A 22,693-nucleotide genomic window follows, 5' to 3' on the forward strand; every position below is an offset into this window, starting at 1 on the left:
AACATAAATGTGTGAGCCTCCATGTATTATGAGCCTGGAAAAGAAGAAGAAAATAGTCAATTTATGTGAATAATTAAGTTTTTTTATATATATATTTGTAAAATCGTTTCCTTTATGTAAATAAAGAAATGTTTAAGGTAGTTTACATTTCTGTTTAAATATGGTTCAACTTTGTGTTCATTCATCGTGCATGATGGATAAAACTCATTTAAACAACAGTCATTTAAATGTCAGAAATCAAAGTTCAGCCATTAGCTGAGCTATTAGCTTAGCTTCTCAACTGGAAAAGAAACAAACTCAGTAAAACTCTGTTCAATTGCACTTTTTGTAGCTTTACACCATATACAAGTTGTTGAATCGCGTTGTAAAATATCCGTCACTAAACCGAGTTTGTTGTACACATATTTTAAGGACTCTTAAATTAGCAATCGCTAGATTCCGGTTAGCTCGTCCGGAGCTCTGCAAGCTCGTCGGTTAGCTTGCAGTGCAGTGTTATCTGCGCTGCATTAAAATAACACAACTTTGCAGCCGTAACTACTTTGGGAGTTCATGACTCGGATAAGTTTTGATTGTGTTGGTGATTTTTAATAAACAAAGGCGAAACCGGCTACCACTAATGTAGCCGGTTTTGTTTTCATGTTTAGCGGTGCTACATGTGAATCAGATCACCCCTAACTCTAACCCTAAAATCGTTAAAAGTCAAATAAACACGTTATGTTTAATGACCGGATATTAATTTAATCATAATTCTTTTTAGCCAACCTTACCGTGACTGACTGATTAAAGGACAGCGCTGTCAGAAGGACGACAGCAAGAAGGGATATTTGGGATATTTGCAGATGTACACATCTACGTCATGCGTAATGCGTCATGACGAGCGCTGAGTTTTACGTTACATCCCCTCCATCTTGAATGTGGAGCGATCAGAGCTCTGTATGCTGTGTGGGAGCGTTTCAACCGTTTTATAGTAGAAACTGGATTCATTGGCATTACCTTTCACAGGTAAGGATGAAAGAAAAATTACAAAGAAATTCTTTGGAGCATAATTTCTTAACGTTGTAGTCAGAGACTAGCTTCTAGCCAACCGATAAGTATTTTCTATGGCCGGAAGTAACTACTCTGTTAATTTCTTAGCGTAGCTAACGTTTTCATACTGTGGTTTCTAATGGCAGAGAGCTGATGAGAAACCGCTGTTAAAGGGGAAGTGCATTTAAGACCAGGGGATTTTGTGAGGAAAGGTCAGTCGCATCACAGCTCAGCTTCACAATGTCGGTGTTTAACTATGTTGTAAAGATGCTACGAGTCAGAGCCCCAATTTGCTGAAAACATATGTTCATTCTGAATGTGAAGGAATCAGTGATGTATTTTCTATTACACTGTCAGATAATTTCTCTTTTCTCCTTGGCTTTAGCCTGTGTCTACGAGGACGTCTCGGAAGTCACTGGACTGCTCCCAGTTTGACCAGCAAGCTGAACCCTGCCTGTGGCCAGTGTTCCCAGTATAATATACATAAATAAATCTGTGTTTTATTGCACACTTTTATTCTTTCACTTTTTGTCTATGGTGTGGCCCACTATGCCGCTGTCGTGTATTTACACAGCAGATCCTAGTGGAGGCGTAGCTAGGTTGATTTCAACTGTGACCAGAGAACACCACTGGAGCCATTACATAAGAAACCGTTACTTTATGCAACCTAATGCTACATTTCAGAGATTCTGATTTTTGTCGACCAACAGTGACCGTAAATATTCTGCCTTGAAAAAATTTAAATAAATGCATTCAGCTTTTATTGTTTCCTCACACCAAAGTTACATTTAAAAATTGAGATCCTTGAAAATAGTTCCTTTTACTGATGGGTGAAAGGTTAATTTTGCATTTGAACTTTATTGGTTATGATTGGTTGCTTTGAATATATATAAATAGGGGTGGGAGGTAGGTAGAATTGAGCTACCTTGATCCTAATATTGGTAAATCAACTGTTAACTTCCGAAACATTTTTTACAAGTGACATGTAGCTCAAGAAATATAAATCTGATATAAAATGCACAATGCAAGCAACCATCTTTGTATGCTGAAGTATTTTTGACAGATTACAAAATTGAAATTTTTATCCTATGTACTCTTTTCTTTCTTAAAAGTCACTATAATTTTGTCATTATCAACTGGTGCAGTAATTTAATTGGTTCTATGTCAGTTTATTGAAAATTATCTTTAATAAACATTCAGTTATTCACACTGTATGAACTGGGATTTAAATAGAAAAATCAGTCAGAGATCATAACAGCTGTTCTTCAGGAGGTCAGGCCTCCTCCGCCTCATTTGTGCTCTCAGGTTGGTGGCAAGTTTGTGAACAAAACACCCCCACCGGAAAGTTCGGGTGGGGGTGTTATGATGGTGTTTTAAATGAGTAAAAATTATGGTGTAATGAACTTACACACGTAAGCTGTTGATTTTTGTAAGACTTTTTTATACAGAAAGAAATGGACGAAATAAAAAGCTATTTTACAGAAAGATTACTCAAGTACCAAGTGATCATAAGAAGTTAATGTTTTAAAATAATGTCATCAAGTTGACAAAAATGGAGTTATGTGCAAATTCTGGAAAATTTATTTTTAGATATTTACGACGTAAGTGTGGATAATCAGACGAAACCGATTTTATGTTAAAACGACTTGCCATACATGAGTACATCAGAACCAGTTGGATCGCCATTACGGCCTCTAAGGCATGGTCAGTATCTCTACTCTGTCTACAATATTATTACAAACATTTTTCTGAAAAATACACATATCAGTGTGACGTGTGCAATCGAGCTGTGAACAGCCATGTTTGCTGAGCAGTCACTGTGGTGTTTCCACATTAAACTTTGATGTTTTTAGTAGTAAAACATTAATAATTATCTAAAACAAGAACTCACCATTTTACTCTCCGTCCTGTTGGCCTCTTGTAGAAGCTGTTCAACAAACTGTAGAAAATAAAGTCGTCCACAAATGGAAAAGCTCCAACATTACCAAACGAAAAATCACTGACGTTTTAACCCAACTGAAGGCTGAGTAAGGCCGCCATCTCCGTCCTCCGGGTTTTTTATGGCAGCCTTACAACCACGATTCGTCGTCCTCGGTCCAGTTAGTACCGATCCATAGAAAGAACACGATGATAACATTTTTAGATAAAATATAAAAACCCTCTAAGGCCAGTTAAATATTCTCCTTTTCTGGACACAGCAGTTAGAGGAAATGTAACCTTCCTTCGGTTTTATTCGTTTTAGAAACTCACGGACGTTGTGAGGGGAAGGGAGAGACGTTAGTCTGCTCCTCCCCTTACATGCGTGCTTTGTCTGATTAATTCTCTTCTACGTCACCTCTACGTTTCAGGACTTGCAACCATGTAAAAAAAATAAATAAATACATAAATAAAATAAAAATAATCTAACCATGAATCCTTTGGGCCTACAAAGACGGTACAAGTGAGCAACAGCCTACAGAATAATTTAGAAGGGAAAAAACGATAATAATATGACAGACTGAAGGACTGAATTAAATAATATAAATATATTTAGTTTTCTGATAAATATATTTAGTTTTCTGAAAACAAATCACTTTGTGAATTTAAATCCAAATATTTAAAACTATTTATGAATCGAATCAGGATGAAAATGTTGCTGATTTTATTCTCTCTTGATTAATCATCACATTTCTAGCTGAATATAAACAAAAAATATCTAAACCTCATGTGAATAATGATTTTTTTTTTTGTTTGCCTCTGTATGAGGAACTTCATACGATCAACTATGATTATTTTTTAAGTTTAATCTTTACTTCTTTGTCCAGGGTTTTACAACCTCAGGCTCCAACATTTGGATTTTTTAACTAAGAATAATAAGGAACCAGCTAATATTTGATATTGATATTGATGTAATAACGAATCCAGGATTTAGGAGTTTTTTTTTTCATTAAATAATTTCACTTCTATTCTCTCTTTGCATTTCCACAGTAGAAAGATACTAAAAGTACCAGTATCTTTTCTTTATATCAATTTTCTTTTCATCTGTTATGTTTAATAGTTTAAAAGAAGCAAGAGTTTGGAATGATCCAAATGATTTATTGAAAACGAACAAGTCTAGGCAGCAACAGCACAAGGAAAGAAGTCAAGTATTCATTTGTACATTTCAGCAACCAGGCAAAATGCTTTACCTGAAACACAGTAACCGTTATGAAGCAAGAAACAAACGTTACATTTTGTCAAATGTCATCACAATCATCAAGAATAATCATTAATAAATTTATGAATCAATGTTACAGTTACTACTAATCAAAGACAAGTCTAAAAAGGTGGATTTTAGCCTTGATTTAAAGCTGCAGTTTGTAACTTTTATTTAAAAATATAGAGAGATTTTTTACATATTTGTTGCAATTGTCACCATGTCGTGACAATATGTAATGAGAAAGATAATCTCTCCTCTGCCTTTTCCCACTGCTGACTAGAAACAACCAATCAGAGTAAGGAGGTGGCAGATAAACGGTTTTCCTGTAACGGTCAGTTGTTTCTCTGTCATTAGCACATTTAGCAGCGAGTGCACGAGGATGATTGACAGCTGTAAGACCCTTCTCCTGGATCATTAATGCCACGGCTGCTTGTATCTTAATCTACCATTATGTACTTGCACCAGGAATTTTTCTCTTTTTTAATGATTTAACGTTTTTTAAAACATGAATACAAAATATTGCTGTACTTTGACGTGTATGGAGATAATTTTGGCCTTAACCTGCCAACATAAAAAGCTATAAAGATGTTTTCAGAATTGGCACAGTGAGATCTTTGAAGCTGTGTAACCTTAACCAGATGGAGCGTGTATGAACTGAGCAGAAATGAGCCGAGAAAAGAGCCTGGAGAACCCTGGAATAGATTTCTGTTATTCAGTTTTTCTTTCAATTTCTTTAGTTGATTTAAGTTTGAAAGTTTCTTAAAGCAGTGATGTCAACTTTCAACATTTTTATTTGATCTTATTTTGATAATAATTGCAACAAATCAAATTCTCTTTTGATTTAACTCTTTTGTTTGGTTTTTCATTATATGCTTTATTCACAAGCCTAAGCCTGAAGAGCTGTTTGAGTTCATGAGCATGTGAGCAATTTGATTGTATTATGAAAAATATTCTTGTGTAACAGATTATTTTATTTACAGGAACAACACAAAAAAATACCATTTGCCACCTAAAAAAATAGATGGAAATCTAGAATGCATAATAAATTGTGATAGGCTGCATTAGGTTTTGCCATTCTGACCATTTTAGTTTTTAATTATTTCAATGCCTATCGCAGGGGAAATATTTAATCATTTAGACAGCAAAACTAGGAAGTTGTGCTAAACGGTTTGACTGCAGAAATAAGAACGAGAGAGGGGGATGGGAAGTGAGAGCAAAACACATTATTCAGACAGTCGACCTGAATCAGTGACAATAAACAGAGCAAATACTTCATCACAGGACTTCACATTTTTAAACTTGTTTGGTTTCACTGAAAGTTAAAGGTAATTTAGTAATTGCTCTTCTTGCAGTGGGACTGAGAGGATTACACAGAACAAACGACTCCGTGGTTCTGCAGTTACATGTTTGATTATTTTCAGGACTCTAAGTGCAGCCAAAGCATAAAGCAGAATTGGAAATGTTCCAGAAAGGTGGAGTCAAAATATAATCCCCCTTTCTTCTCAGTAAAACTACAAAAATGTGAGCAGAGAGAGAAACTTGAGCTCTGCACTGTGAAAAGCATTGCACTTTATTTTTGAGGAAAATCAAAGGACAATATCTATGGGGGAATTTTACTGCCATAAGTCAAGAGCACACGTTTGAAAGCAGGATCTCATCTCTTTCTCAAAACTTGTAATACTTGCACTCAGAACTTCTTTCTTTCAAATATTCTCTGTGCTCACGCAAATCTTTGTGCTCACGCTCACATTTTCCCCTCTTGCGTAAAACTTCTCTGCACAGATTAGCTCTCCGCTCACAAACCTCTTTGCTTGCTTGCAAATTCTTTTCTACTCTCTCTCAAAACAAAAAGTAATACCACCTACATTCCAGCCACTAGAATGAAATTGTAGTGACAGCCTCCCATTAATTTATTTAATCCCAGCTTCGATCCCTAATTTCCCTTTTTTCAGGTAACAAGTCATTTTATTTAGTGGAATATAAAAACATTTACTGTTTAATGACTCAAATATAGATAAACATGTATCCTGTTTGGGTTTCAATATTATTATGTTAGTTTTTAATAATTTGCTTTCCTCTTTTAGGGGAAATATTTCATCATTGTTGAATAATACTAAAACTGGATTTTTAGACAGTTAAAGAGTAACTTCAGAACTGCTCTTCTTGCAGTGGGACTGTGTTTCTCACCAACATCAGGTAGATTTAAGAGTTAAATGACTTGATGGTAGAAACTTTATTTCAGACTCCAGGTCCAACTGAAAATGGAGAATATGACAACTAACCAACCAGATATCTACAATCATCTAAAAATAAAATACATGTCCATATTATTAAGAAAATTATGGACAACACTGGCCATACTCTTTATGAGGTTGTCTTGAGAAAACACAGTGTCTTCAGTAAGAGGCTTCTTCAAATTTGCTGTGATACAGACTGCTACAGGAGATCCTTCCTCCCAACAACCATCGCTATTTACAATTACTTTGAGTTAATATGAGTAAAAACAAAATTTCATTTTCCTTTGGGATCAATAAAGTATTTTTGAATTTGAATAAAATTTAACACAAAATTGCATAAAATGTAATAATGGATAACTGCCAACACAGCAGTGAATGGTATCATGTAGAGCTCAACCAGAAGTTTACTGAGATTATTTTACATTTAATAGTTTGTCCTCAAATGTGCAGTAAATAGAAGTATACAGTATGCTACAAAAAGACAAGTTTTGTCTGAGCACAAACTGAATTTTCATGAAAGGATTTTAGTCATATCATCATCATCATCATCTGTCACATATTCTGTAATGAAATGATCAGAATATTTATTTTTTTCACTGACAAACTGTATTCCTCAATGATTTGAATTCTGGACATTTTATATGTTTGCTCTGTTTAGTTCAACAGATCATGACATCTTACAGGCATTATGATTAATATAAAGCTTTACACCACAGATTTGCACTTCCTGGACTAAAAACCACAGAATCTGCAGGCAAAATATGATTCACTAATAGATTTCCAACAAAACATCCAGAGTTACATGCATTCAGTTTCAGAGAGTTCATCCATGTGAAGATTTAATAAAGCCGATAATAAGATTCCTCCTTGCCTAACTCTGCTGCTGACACGTTTGGCTCCTTTCCAGCAACAGGCAGTCAGCTTCCTGGAAACGGGAGGAAAACCACATGAGGAACACTAGATCTGCTTAACCCCTTCCTGCCTGCAAAACTGCAGACAGGAAGTAAACCCAACCGAGCAGTTGGGTTTATTTTTAAAATTATTCCTAGGTAAAAGGTTGTTTTCTTTAGAGGAATACTGTTTGAAGCCTCAATTACTGATAAATATGTAGACTGCAATACAAATTAATAGTTTTAGTTTTTGATCATTTTACATGTACTCATGTAAAAAAATAAATAAATACATAAATAAAATAAAATAATCTCCTAACCATGAATCCTTTGGGCCTATACGGTACAAATGGGCAATAGTCTACAGAATTATTAAGAAGGGAAAAAATGATCGTAATATGACAGACTGAAGGATTGAATTAAATAATATTAAAATATATATTTAGTTTTCTGAAAAATTAAATCACTTTGTGAATTTAAATCCAAATATTTAAAACTATTTATGAATCGAATCAGTATCTAAATTACACATTTAGAATCTGTAATTTAGTCCAAACATTCAGAAAAATGTTAAATCTCCCAAACACTCTCGCAAAGTGATTAGATTTGATATTCAAATCTACTTACTAGATTTGAATTTTAGTGACTCGATAGTGAAAAACTAAATTTTTATTTGATTCATCAAATCTTGACAGAAAATATGAGGAGAGGAGAAGATCACCTTTTTAGATTTTTTAACATGTAGACTGCAGGCCTTAAGGAAACATCTGTCCTCCACATGGTTCTCTCCCTGCTTTTGTATATTTTATACACACATGACTGCAAGAGTGCCTTTAAAAACAGGCATCACTTTAAGTCTGCTAACAACAGTTACATCTAATTGTTCACTACCTTCAGCACCTTTTAAGAGAAAAAACAAAAAGCTAAACCTGGATAAAACAGCAAAATGATGTAAATGTCAGAGAAGGAGGAATTCAAATCTTAAATGCAAAAAGAGTATTTATCACCCTTTATTGAAGTCTCTCAAATCCCACAATTGGTTTTAAATATTTTTCTATTAGTTGTGAATAATCCAGTCCAGGTTTGAAGAGTCTAGATCAGTAATCCCCAAAGTGGGTCCTGGAGGCCCGGCATCCTGCATGTTTTAGTTCTCTCCCTAGTTTAGCGCATCTGGATCAAACGATGTCTCGTTAGAAGGCCTAAGAGGAACATTGACATGCTGAAAAGGTTGTTTCTACCACCAGGGAGAGAACTAAAACATGCAGGATGCCGGGCCTCCAGGACCCACTTTGGGGACCACTGATCTAGATGTTGTAGTTTTTTAACTGCAGTAGATTAAAGATGCTGAATGTAGCAACAAATTTCCCGAATCGGAAGCTACAATCGGAAACCAACTTTGTGAGGAGAGGAACCGAGAATCGTTCAGTCATTATTAGACCGGGTCTGGCTGACTCATTTATTTAGGTAAATTGTTATTTTTGGCTAAATACTATAGGTAAGTGACACAAGCGGCATTCTGACGCACAGATTAAAAAAATTACATGAAAAAAAGATAACTAAAAAGATAAATAAATTGGCTCAAAAAGAAGCATCAAAGGAATGTTGGAGCATCAGAGAACCAAGACCCCTCCGCCCACCTCACAAACCTCAGGCTGGTGGCTTGTTTATGTCCAGGATTCCTCCTTTCCAACGAGTGGCAAGCTTCAGTCTGTTTAGCTTCTAATGTGACGCCTTTGGATTCCAGGAAGGCGGCATGTGCTCGACTCACAGCACGGGTATAAATCTCTTTTTAACCGGTCCAGTACGATCACATCCTTGATTATGTTCCAGCTCATTCACTCGCTTTTCCAGATGACTGATTTTCTTGTCCTTTTCGTCGTTTTGAAGGTGAAGTGCTTTTAATTCGTCAACAAAGTCCTTATGGTGAAGCCGCATTGTTGCAACTTGTAACTGTGGACTGTAATTTTTTGGCCCCATGATTCAACAAGCTCCAAAGTAGAGCATTTCCGGAAACCTTTAAAGAAATAATTCCACGATTTTTAAATATTTTCAGCATTTACCGTTTGCCTTCGTGTGAGTTTGAGCGTAAAGAATGAGGACGGAAAGTTCCTGCAGCTTAGAGAAAAGTAAAGGCTCCCTCTGCTGGATGGTTTTAGAAACTACAGTTAAAGTGATAACTGTCAGGCTAAAAATCAGAAACAGACACTTTTTGGCTAAAAATGCTTAATTTATGAACAATGCTGAATTTAGAAACAACAAATATAAAAACCATATTATTTTCTTATTCCATGTCCAGCCTGCAGGGATCTCTGCTTTGCTTCGTCTGGAGATTATTCTCTATTAACGATGTTCATGGAAAGTTCAGGATTTATATTAAAAATCCTTACACAACAATGTTTATGATAGCAAATTGTGCTTTATTAATTGATGTTGATGTCTCTGGCTTACAGTACATGAAAAATCAAGTATCAGAAACTCTGATTATTCCATCAGAACAATGAAAAAATATTTCTTCATACAGAAAAATGGGAATGTTGAAGATCATGTACCAAACAGAATCTGCAGTCAGACGTTGATCTGAGCTGCTGCTGCAGGCAGAGATAAACCCTAATAGCACTTAAAACATGGAGAATCATCTCACAGTGGTGACCTAAAAATAAAAAATATTATATATTAACTCTGCATTTAAATATATAAAATATATATATTTACATGCAAGTAAAAGCTGTTTTATTCTGATAATAAACTACTACATGATAATAGAAATGCTCGGTGAATATTGAAATCAGAGTCGAGGTGTGACCACAGAAAGACGCGCTGCACTGTAAAAACACAAAATATTACTAAGTATTGTTTAGTTTCTTGTGTAAATATCTTATTACACTTGATATGAGACAGAATTGATATTTATATTGAATTTCTCTTCCAGAAAGTCATATCAGGGAAAACTTCATACATATTTTTTTAATTAATTTCTTTAAGTTTTTGTGAGAGGGGAAAATAAAGGTGTTGGGCTGTTTTCTTTAGCCAGTTATCTCCAGCAATGACTTTGGAATATCTTTACTGTACATTTTAAAGTATTTTATGTTGAGGTTGTACATTTTAGAAGTACAAATACCTAAACAGCAACCACTCCACCATTTGGATGTCAAAGTTACGACAGAGGCATGCTGTCCCAAATCTCAAATTTATGCATGCTTGTACCGTATGAAGTGTGTATTTAGATTGAGTCCACACTTCATAGAGGGGCGTAGGATGCAGGGTGAGTATTTGGACCGGGCCTTGACGTTCTGGCTCCAGCCTCAGGCCACTCCTTATGATGCTCCCAGAAAACCTGGAACGGATTTTGCGTCACCAAACTGTCATGGTTGCGGTTATTCCTATTGCACCTCTTCCTACCGCAGTTTGTCCTTCCACTTAACTTTCTATCAACATGCTTGGAAGGAGAACTCTGTATAACCAGCTTCTTTAGCAATGACCCTTCTAAAGAAACACAGCAAAAGGCGCCCGGACTGCGTTTCTGCTTCAGTTAAACACAACAAAGTTTGAACAGTTTTGTCGGAGAAAGACCTGATAAATTGCAGCAGCAACAAAAATGATTCATCTGCAAAAAAAAAAAAGCAGCACTTCTTAGCCCCTTTGTCTAAAATGTCAAACCAAACAAGATGAATTCATCTGAAAATAGACAAAACAGAATAAAATCAAAGGCTGTTTTATGAAATATTTAAGAATTTATTCAGCAATATTTGTAATAAATACAGTTGAGACATGAACCAGTTCATTTCCCCAGCAATTCCAAGAATAAATTATAGCATAATTCACTTGGACAATATAAACTAAGGGAGCACCGATTTCCTTCATTTTGGGAGACAAGTGATCGGCTGATTTTCACATATGAAGCTGATCTGATCCACCTCACCAGAGGTCGAAGCATCAGCCACTGTCGTCGTCTGCTCTGCAGTGACGGGCTCGACTGTTAGCCCCGCCCACCAGGTCATGTCTGCATGTTTGCAGTTAACAACACAGCAGCAATTCAGACAAAACAAAAAAATAAGATATTGGCCAAAATCAGAAACAACAGATCAGGCTTTTTAAAGATCTGTGATCGGCCAGAAAAGTGCAATCGGTGCAGCCCTAATATAAAATAGCTACAGTTGAAAAGAGCAAGAGTAAAAATAAGAATCTTTAGAAAGTGATTATCGTAATGAGCATTAAAAAATACTTTGCACATTTCTGTACACACATACTGTATATGTACCATATACTTGGTTTAAATCATATTGCAGGAGTTTTAGAAACCCTAAAAATAAATCATGTTTACAGTTTGACCCTTGACCTCAGACTGAGTTCATGTTCAGACCATAATGCTGTCAATCATTTCACCAAAGAGATCTTTAACCCGTCTTCATCACCCCTGTTACTGGTGTATAAAAAACTACTCAAAATTAAAAAAAAAGAAGCAACATTTGGTTTGGTGCAGTGAGAGTGGCGAAGGGAGGAAACTGGTTAATCTACCTTCTATGGCTCATCGTATTCTGCATATCACTGCAGACTGGGTAAAATATGCAAACAGGGAGCAAAGTCTTCAGTGCATGATAAAAAAACATTAGAAACGTAGAAAACAACAGATGATGATGATGATGATCCATGATATCAACTAAAGACCTTCAGGCTCCTGTAAACAGAACAGAAACTTTCAGGTAATCATTGATGAAATTTTCATCCTAATAGTCAACAAAATATGAAATAAAATCTAGTCTTTAGCTCCACTGTTCCAGAAAAAAAGTTTTTAAAAAGTAAAAAAGAAACGTTGCCGCCTGTCTGAATGAACAGGTTCTTCCCTCTGAAACTATTAACTGGTGTTTAGAAACAAACAGGAAATAAACTCACAGGAAGTGGTCGTTTAAACACCAGGTCCATTTCCTGGATCAGATGAGTTGGTCCTGGATGCATCAACTGGAGTCTGAAGAACCAAAAGGTTCAGAGAAACAGAGATTAATGTCCAGCTGCTCCTTCACCTCATGACTGATGTTCAGACGAAGAGATCTGATATTAAGAGAAACTCTGAGACCAACTGTAACGCTCACCTTCTGGGATTTTATTATGATGATCATGATGATGAGGCCGATGAAGAGGACAGCAAGTAAACAGCCCGCCAAAATGAGAGGACCTTCACTTCCTCCTGGGTGAAAAAGGACACAGGATGTAAGTTTTTTCCTCTTTAATGAAGTAGGAAATTAGTTAATGTTTAAAACAAGGAAGGAAAAATAAACTTACTGTTTGTTTCAGTGGCGTCTCTTTCAGAAAGGCTGGGTTCAAAGAGGTCTGTAACAGAAGAAAAAAAATGTTTTTACAGAAATATTTGTGATTTTTTTCCAGAAATCAGCTGGATTATTTTAGTCAAACTTTAGTTCTTCCTAAAAACATCCCAGAACTTAATCTGAAACAATTAATAGATGCAGAAATGCTAAAATACACAAAATATTAAATTTAAGGCTGTTGTAAATGATTATTTTAGTAATCGAGTACTCTAAAAAAAAAAAATAAATTATTGGTAAATACAAAAATGACAGCAGCATTATTATCGGCTAACAACCCTGGCCCAAATTTTCATATTCATGCATATCTACAATACCTTTTGTGTAGTTTAGAAAATTAACCTGTAACAATAATATAATAGCTCACTTTCTAAGTAAATCTAGACAAAAATTATGCAAAAGTCTGAAGGTATATTGAATCAAACAATAAAGCGGCAGGCTCACAAAGACACCAACAAAAAATGTCTATACTCCAGTTTTTAGTTTATGTATTCATCGTCAGTCAATTTAATAGATTAATTGTCACTTTGGCTTCTTTATCACACAGAAGCACATCTACCAGCTGCGTACCGCCACGATGCGCTTTGCCATCCCTTAGTTGCGGCCTGGATGGTGGTAAATTTATTTTCCGGTTTGTCTGTAAAGCATCAGCTACAACAGTCCGCTGTGCTCCATTTATATCTACATGTCTGCGCTGCACATGTATTAATACACAAACCATGCTCTTCCTCACGGTTCGCTCTGAACCAGCAGCTCCGGTAGGAGAAAGGCTGCCATACTCCAGGCATCACACCTGACAATTTAATGATGCTTACTGGTCCTACAAAAACGATGAAAACCCGGATATTATCATAAATCAATGAAATTACCCAGAACTGAACTTGCAAATTAGACATTATGCTGCTAACACTTAGCATCCATTACCAACTCAAAGGATGAAGTGAGAGCGCTGTGCAACACAAACAATCACCTGACAGGAACACAGTCCGCTAAATATTAAAGCATAAGTTAACGAAACTTCAAGGCAGACAATTTACCTCGAGGAATTTTAATAATTGAGGAACTCAAATCATTGGAGAAATCGTCACAGCCTTAATTAGATGACCAGATTTCATAAATAAAATGAGCAAATACTCACTGAAGGGTTCGGGTTGAGGGCAGTCTGGAACAGGAACACCAGGATTAGTTCAAACACAAACAGATTCAGGTCAACATGTTCTGACCCATCTAACCAGCTGGAACTGCAGTTCTGGGGTCAGGTTCGAGAGCGCCACCAATGTGGTCAAAAAGGTGACTTCATTTCTTAACAGTGCATCTAAAAATGTATTTATTTTCTTTTGAAGGAAAACAAATACAAGAATACAAAAACACCCTCACTTTTCCCCACAGTTTTGCTTAAAAACTTCATTTCCAGTCTGGCCCATTTATACTGCTACACAAATTTCTATATTTGTGTCCCCAACCTGAGCACAGTGAGACTGATGTCAACACACATATGAATAAAAATAATTTGTCTTACTCTACAACTCCTCTCTGCAGTTTTTATTTCTCCTTGGGTTTTAGTGTGAAATCTAGAAACTTGTTCAAATATAAAAATGTTTGTGGGTCTTCTTACTGGTCTTGTTGAAGCTGATGTCTCCATGTTGACCCTCGAATAACAGCTCCTCCCCGCTTGTCAAGTTGCATAAAACCATGACGACGGTTTCTGACCATTTGACGCAAACAGAACATTTACGTTTTGATGCGTAAATGGACGAGAAGTCGCAGGAAGCCAACACTGAACCATTTCAGTACCAGAAGTCTCCATTGCTGATATGCTTGTTGTACACCGTATCGATGGATTGAGCCTCTGACAAAGGGCAGCTGTAGCAGCTGTAGTTGGCCTGAACAACAAGAAACAACAGGCTTCATGTCAACATGCAGCAGAAAGTTCAAGACAAACAGAATTAAAGCTAAAAACTCCTTCAGCTCTGGGACAAAATGATGGCGAAAAAACTCAATCAGTGGTGAAATGAAAGCAAACTGGAAACTGATTTTAAAAGACAAGAATCAGACCTAAGATGTTAACTACACTTGACACCTCTTCATGTCAGACTATCTAAAATATTTTTAATTAATTTGTTGGAAACATTAAATCAAATTTAACAGAATTGTCATTTTGAATAAACAGATTAAAATGTTGTACAAGTGTTCTGACCATCTGTGCTACCTCGTCAGGTTTTCCTACCGGAGCACGGATAGATAGCTAAGTCTATCTATCCGTGCTCCGCGTCTAAAACTCCTACTGTCATGTTTACAAACCGAAAACTACAGCAGGTTGTTAATGTTAAATACACTGGATAACTTTATTTGAGTGACGGGACTGAAGTGGAAGCTGAGGAGTTATGCTTAGCTTAGCATGGGAACAATTTATATGCACAACGAAACCACAAGAAGATCACTTCCTTCATCAGAATATCCTACCTGTTAAAATGTTTTAAATACAGAGGCGTTTGTAAGAATAAAACAGTATCAGACATGGGAAACAGGTTTTTATTGGAATTAAACAGACAGATACAGATCACTGCAACTTTTTTTTAGCATATTAATCCGTTGTATGACAGTTTTTATCAAATGCAGCCACAATGTGTCCACTGAACAGCGCAGATCACTGTGCACCTGAAATGATGGGATATTATTTGTATCCACTAATATTACACAGCTATTAAGCTAAAATATTTCAAAGTACAGGTACAGGGTTATAAAGCTACGTATAAATAAAATAAAGTTTACTTTAATTATCGACGAAATAAAACAGATTAAAGAAAACTTGGACAGGTAGGATGTATTGATAAGAAATCTGCTGAGTAAGCAGTATGTAACGCAGCATGGATGTGTGTATTACCACAAGGTAGGGCGGATTGATGGGTAGCACAGATAGTCAGAACACCGGCTCGAAATGCGATCAGCATTGCATCGTGTTTTCAGATCCACTGGCTGATGACTTAGTTAGGATTTAACAAATTTGCAAAAAAATTGTTTCTTTTTAACTTTCTTATTTTTAATACTCTATAGATGTGTGTTCAAGTGTTGTTAATGTCTCCCAGTAACATAAGTACTATAAGCAATACTATAAGCAATATTTTTACACTTCCTGTCACTGTAACATTGTTTAATATAAAAACATGGTGGCTGCCTGAATGAAAAGTTTGGATTGGCATCAATTAACACTGATTTATAGACATGCACAGTGAAAACCTGCAGGGAGGGAACTGACCTGTAATGTGTCTGCATATACACTCAAACACAGTTACGCCTCGGCCTGGACTGAAGAGAAGGACCTCACTGCAGCAAACAGGAAGGGGCGGGACGGACCACTGTCAGTCTCTTACCTTATTTGGAAATGGGGCCATTGCACTCCGGAAGTGAAGGGGGCGCTATTTCCTATGTTATCTGCAGTCTCCCGTTTTTATTTTCTTTTGAAATCTGTGATATGTTTTCACCTTCAGGAAGGAGTTTCACTCTCAGCATGTATTTGAATTTCTCTCTTTTATTTACTTCAGCGCAGCTCACAGTTCTTAACAAATCCCATAGTTTTCTGTGTACTTCTAAATCTGCTGCTTAGTCGCATCTTCTCGGGGTCTACTACTGCCTCTAGTGGCGTGGGAGTGGTAATACAACTAATATAATTACATTACTAAATCAGAACACCACAAAGTCTTTATTATTTATAAAAGTCTTTATTATTTATTATTAATTCTGGCATTACTGGAACCGTAAAAGATAAATTCCCTCACAAAACATTATACCTTTTCATTTTCTGAAGGAAGTAGAGCTAATTAAAAGAGACAAGAAAGACCTAAAAGTGGTTCCAGTTTCTCTCGATGGCCAACCTGTTGAAACTGGCAAATTTTAAATACCTTGGGTCATTCCTGGACAGTCAGCTCAACTTTGCTGAAAACACTGGCTATATCTTTAAGAACTGTTCTCAGAGACTCTACCTTTTAAGAAGACCCAATGATCTTTAACTTGACCCAATGATTTAACATTTTAACTTGAGTTTTAACTCATCTCAAGTTTTAACTGATGAGTGTTTTAGTTTCCGTTTGAGCTCATGAAGGCGTTATTGTGTTCCTCTGGTAACTATAGAACATGTATTAGAAGTCATTTATTGACAATGTAATAATGATTCTTAGCCAAACTAAATGATGACATTTACCTGTAGCATGCAAGGTGTTTTACTTGATGCACAAATTGTTGATATTGTGATTCTATGAATGGGTTTTATTTTATTGTTTTAGAGTGGAAGAAAAATTTCCACCTTGATAGACTAAATAGTTTAATCATATTTTTTCCTATGTATAAGGCTCTACCAAGAAAAAGACTCAGAATAATTTACATGGCACTGTAAAAACAAAAATGTGGATTATTGCTTGTATCTGTTTAACAACCCTGGTTATCTGTCTGTGAACCTAATTAATTTGTTCATTATTGACTTTTGCTCAATTAAGTTTCTTATGTATACATTATAAATAGTATTTTTATTAGGGATGCTCAGATCAGGTTTTTTGTTGCTGATAGCGATCACCCATGAGGCCGATCTCTCCTGATCACCTGGACTGACTTAAATTTTTTTTTTTGCATTAGGTATAAATGCTACTATGTGCTCTGACAAAATTTAAAAAATGATCTGGCAATAAATTCACCTAATTTAGGCATAAAACATGCAAAATACTTGCAGGCACAATACAGCAGCTACTCAGTCAAAAGGACAACTGAAAAACTAGCAATCAGTAAAATAATGTTTAATAGTAATAGTAATAGTACTATAAATTATACATGAGTCAACTAAATCTGCCTATATCAAATAATGTCAAGTAAAAGGAAACTCAAACGCAGCCTGAATCAAAGTAAACAATCCTTCCTGACAGCGTGGCTAGCTGAGTAACGCTGGTTCTGATTGGTTGTTTCTGACTGAGCTGAGTAATTCTGCAGAACACAGGAGGAGGCAGAGGAGATCGATTATTTTCTCAGAGATTATCTGTCTTGTTAGGACAGTGACAGTTTTAATACATATCTAAAATCTTTCCTTTTTTTAAGTTAGATGCTGCAGCTTTAAACAGAGATTCGGTGTGAGAGTCACTACCAGGTGGAGCAGAAGCGAAGCTCCGTCTGTCAGATATTACTACCTGTAGCGTAGCAGCGGTTCAACAGGAGAGCAGAACCAGCGTCTGACATCGCAGCTCGAAGACTTAACCTGAAAAACATTTTACTTGTTTAGCTTTCTGACCGTGATGCTAATCCAGGTGAGTGTTGGTAGTTGTGCGCTGCAATCTGGCTGCTCCAGATGTCCTTTTTTCCTGCGTCAAGCCTCGATGTAGCCGAACTCCGTCAAGTGTTTGTTTTTTAAATATCACATTAGATTCATTGTGTTGATGCATTTTGACCTGCTTCACCCCTGAGGTAGTTTTCCGCCACAACACGCAAACTTCCCCGTTCACTCTCAGCGTTATCGTTCCACACCACATCGCTTAGGATTTGTTGCTGCGCAGTGTGAAAGAAAGAGGAGATCAGCTGCACACACAGGCTGCGAATGAGATACAGGTGATCGGCAACAAGAGACCGTGATCGGCGATCACCAATCATACACTTTCTCAAGGAAATCAGCCGATTATGATCAGTGGCCGATCGATCAGCACACGTCTAATTTTTATTATAGCTGATAATGTTGTTGTTCATGTCTTATTTCTTTTGTTCCTCCTATAATTGATTGAGATATATAGATTTTATAATGTATAAAAGTATTGTTTATGTCACCTAATTAGCTCTACATCCTGAAGAAAAATATGGTGTTTTAGAAGATAATTTATCTTTTACATTGACAGTAATGGCAAAATTAATATTAAATAATAAAGACATTGTGGTATTCTGATTTAGTGACGTAATTATATTAGTTGTATTACCACCCCCACACCACTTGAGGCAGTAGTAGACCTGAAAAGTTGCAACTAAGCAGCAGATTTAGAAGTACACAGAAAACTATGGGATTTGTTAAGAACTGTGAGCTGCGCTGAAGTAAATAAAAGAAAGAAATTCAAATACATGCTGAGAGTGAAACTCCTTTCTAAAGGTGAAAATATATCACAGATTTCAAAAGAAAATAAAAACGGGAGACTGCAGATAATATAGGAAATAGCGCCCCCTTCACTTCCGGATTGCAATGGGCCCATTTCCAAATAAGGTAAGAGACTGACAGTGGTCCGTCCCGCCACTTCCTGTTTGCTGCAGCGAGGTGGACTTGGTACTACAGGCTGTGTGGTTCTGTAGGATCTGAAGGTGTGTGCTCACCTTGCTCTCAAGATTCTGGGAGCTGCTGGTGACCAGGCTGAGGCCTGAAACCAGATCCAAAACCACAACTACAACCAGCAGACTGTAAAACTTTTTTTCGCACGTCATGTCTGATCTCTGCAAAACAAATAAAAATACAAAGTAAAGGTAAAACTTCAGCCATTCAGTGAAGTCCAGTAACTGTTCTGCTTTTAAACAAGGATAGAAACACCTAAATCTGATTTAGAGTTCATATAAAATATCATAAACGCACATTACACCAGCTGCAACTGTTATGATGCAGATCCCAAGACCGAGTTTTGCGATCTGTGTGGTCTCCGTGTTACAAACGATCTTTGTCATATTGTGTTTTCAGAAACATGACGGAGTGTGCGCTCTTGGCAATAAACTAGCTTTGACGGATATTTCTCTGGTACCTTTGTAAAAAAGAAAAAAAAGTTTGCCAGTTAGGAGTGATGGGTGTTTTAGCTAGAAATGAATTTTTCTTTCTGCTATATTCCAATTACAAAATACGTTTTGAGTTCTGCATTAAGATGAGTGTGTTATGGAGCGTTACCGGTGACAAAAACGAGACCGACGCATACACTTTCACTGCAGGCCCTAATGCGTTTTTCTCTTCACTTGAGAAAACCTCATGTGGGAACTTTTTAATGGTTGTTCGCTCGCTGTTTAGCTACACATAGTCAAATGTTCTGAGTACAGCAAATATAATATCAAAGTTAACTAAGAGACCGTTATTAGAATTGACCGAGGCTGTGTGAATCAAATGCAGACAATAGTGCGATAGTTTCGCTTACAAAAACATAAGTTAACTTGAACAATTATATTTATTTAATCAAAAGCGAAATCACCTGCAACTTTGCACATGCGTGATTAAACACTCGTTACGTGTAATCACATTCCTCTAGAGGGGTGTTTTAAAAATGCCATCCAGAAAGCCAGACAGCCCTGCTCAGACTCCCAGTTCGCGACGAGGGCAGCGGGACTGTACAGCTCAAAAGTGTTGCACAGGTGGGAGGGACTCATGACAGCTCTCACTGCTCGCTGTAACTGCTATGGTACTATCACATGTTGCCCCCAAAGTTTCTCCAATAGTCCATTAAAAAGTCGTTACATTGGTTGCTAATCGCTTTTTAAAAAATCGCTAAATATAGTGACGAAGTTCTTAAGTTTGTAACAGTAGAGCAGGACCGAGTAATGGCACTTCCACTGCTGAAGCAGTGGCAGCCACCGAGCCTCCCATTAATTACGGTTTCTTCCATATTCTGCACATTGTTTTGATATTTTGATGCAATAATAATAAAAAGTAGCGTCCCTTTCTGTGACAGTTAATAAATCGCAGTTAATAAATCTTGGTGGCCCCCGCTAAGCTTCGGGATTTCTGCAGTTATTTCTTGGGGGTGTTTCCCCAGCCTTGGATTTCACTGATCGACTTAACTCCCCACCGTACAAAGTAAATCACCACATGTTTTGATTGCGATTTTTTAACGGCGTTTGTGGAATGACCCGATACATTTTTAATACTTATTCAACAACAAAACCTTCTTTTTTTTTTTTTTTTTTTTTTCTAAAAAAGAACCGATTTGCACAATGAATAAAGTGTGCGGCGTTCTTAGCATGATCTGCACCGAATAATAAGAGATTTTTGTCAATATTATGATTAGTATCNATATATATATATATGTGTGTGTGTGTTTGTGTGTGTGTGTGTGTACATACAATACATAAAAACTAAGAGACGTTTTTATGCATCTGTATTACTCTGCTGAGCTACAGAGACCCAATAACTAGGCCTCCCCGGAGCTTAGATTTGGTTTAAGAGGAGAAAAATCACCAGGTTCAGCGAAGTTCAGGTGTCTGTAAAGTGATTCCTGTGTGAATATTGTGACGGCAGCTTAGAGACAAAATAAAGACTCCCTCTGCTGGATGATCTTAGAAACTACATCTGAAGTGATACCAGATAATTTTGGCTAAAAAAATCTGCTTAGATTATAACATTTGTGAATTTAGAAACCAAAGATATAAAAACATATTCATGTTTATTCATTCCTTATTCCATGTCCAGCCTGCAGGGGTCTCTGCTTTACTTCGTCTGGAGATTCATCTCTGATGATATTCTTGAAAAGTTCAGGATTGAGATAACAAATGAACACATAAAATCATTAGAGAGCAATGTTTATGATAGCAAATTGTGCTTTATTAATTCATGTTGATGTCTCTGGGTTACAGTACATGAAAACTCAAGTATCAGAAACTCTGATTATTCCATCGGAACAATGAAAAATTATTTCTTCATACAGAAAAATGGGAATGTTGAAGATCATGTTCATGTACCAAACAGAATCTGCAGTCAGACGTTGATCTGAGCTGCTGCTGCAGGCAGAGATCTGCTCCGACTCTGGACATGATAAACCCTAATAGCACCTAAATCATCTCACAGTGGTCACCTAAAAAAATCATTATATATTAACTCTACATCAAAATATATATTTGCATGCAGTTAAATCTGATCATAAACATGATAATAGAAAAGCTCAGTGAATATTGAAATCAAGTCGAACTGTGACCACAGAAACTGTAAAAACAAAATATTACAAAGTATTTTAATATAATTTTATGGTGCAAATATTGTGTTACACTTGAAATTAGACAAAATTCACTCAGAATTAAATTTTCATCAAGACAAAGGCGCTAAAAAAAGCTCTAATTCCACTGGCAAATTATTTCACTTATAGCAAAACATTTTCCCCATTTTATAAGTAAATAATCTGCCAGGGGAACAAGAACATTTGATCAATGTTAAGGAATCATTGATCTTAAACAAGCTCATATTTCTTGCTGAAAAGCTATTTATGAGTTAGTTGAATCATATTTTAAGTGAAGTGATTTGCAGTAGAAACTAGACCAAAGGTAAGTGACCTCAGAAACCTGGCAGAGAAACTCAGCTGGTAGACGAGGTGCAGTGAGTCCATTAAGAGCTTTAAAAGCAAATAACAGAAGTTCAAAATCTATTGTAAACCTGACAGGAAGCCACTGTAGTGAGGATCAAACGAGTGAAATGCTACAAGGGAACTACGATTATTGATAAGCACTCATGAACGTTTTAACACAGGCGTGGCTGGTTAAGAAGCCATGAATAATACATCTCACAGGTAACAGGACTGACAATAAATCAATAACAATATATATCACTCTTAGAGGTGAGGAATCAATTCAAAGTGCACAAACATAGATTTTTAAATGCGTTTAAGTTTTACGTCTGTGCTGCTCCTGTTTGTGAGCATACGGCACATCTTATAGAACTGTTTTAAATAATCCTCCATTTGTTTACAATATTAGTAACACATAATATGAACAGAATCTATAAACCGTTTGAATAGAAAAATTAGTTTCTGAATTAAATCATGAAAGATTCACATCTCTAATCATGAGACACATGATCAATATCAATTGATGATACAGCTGGTGGAATATTACTTAAAAAACAGCATGGAGGGAAAACCGTGGACAAAAGAGGTCACATCACCTTGGCAGGATTCCAGATATTTAAAATAAAAATTTATCAATAATTACCTATCAAAAGATATTAAACATTTAGCTTAACTGTTAAATAATTTGAGGATCGTTTTAAATTAAATACATGTTGCTAATAAAGATCAGCATAAAGTGAATTAGTAAGCAGCTATGCATATAGTGTTCCACTAAAGCTCTAAATAC

General features: G+C 36.3%; 1 long non-coding RNA gene across 1 annotated transcript; it reads left to right on the forward strand.

Annotated features, from left to right (window-relative positions):
- The first annotated feature begins 929 nt into the window (after positions 1-929).
- LOC107838324 (uncharacterized) lies at positions 930-1,542 on the forward strand. The gene is made up of 2 exons (XR_001664385.1): positions 930-1,002; positions 1,412-1,542. It is a non-coding gene; the product is annotated as an uncharacterized LOC107838324 (long non-coding RNA).
- Positions 1,543-22,693: the final 21,151 nt, after the last annotated feature.

Source organism: Poecilia formosa, unplaced genomic scaffold (assembly GCF_000485575.1).
Source record: "Poecilia formosa unplaced genomic scaffold, Poecilia_formosa-5.1.2 Scaffold240, whole genome shotgun sequence".
In the NCBI taxonomy this organism is placed as follows: Eukaryota; Metazoa; Chordata; class Actinopteri; order Cyprinodontiformes; family Poeciliidae; genus Poecilia; species Poecilia formosa.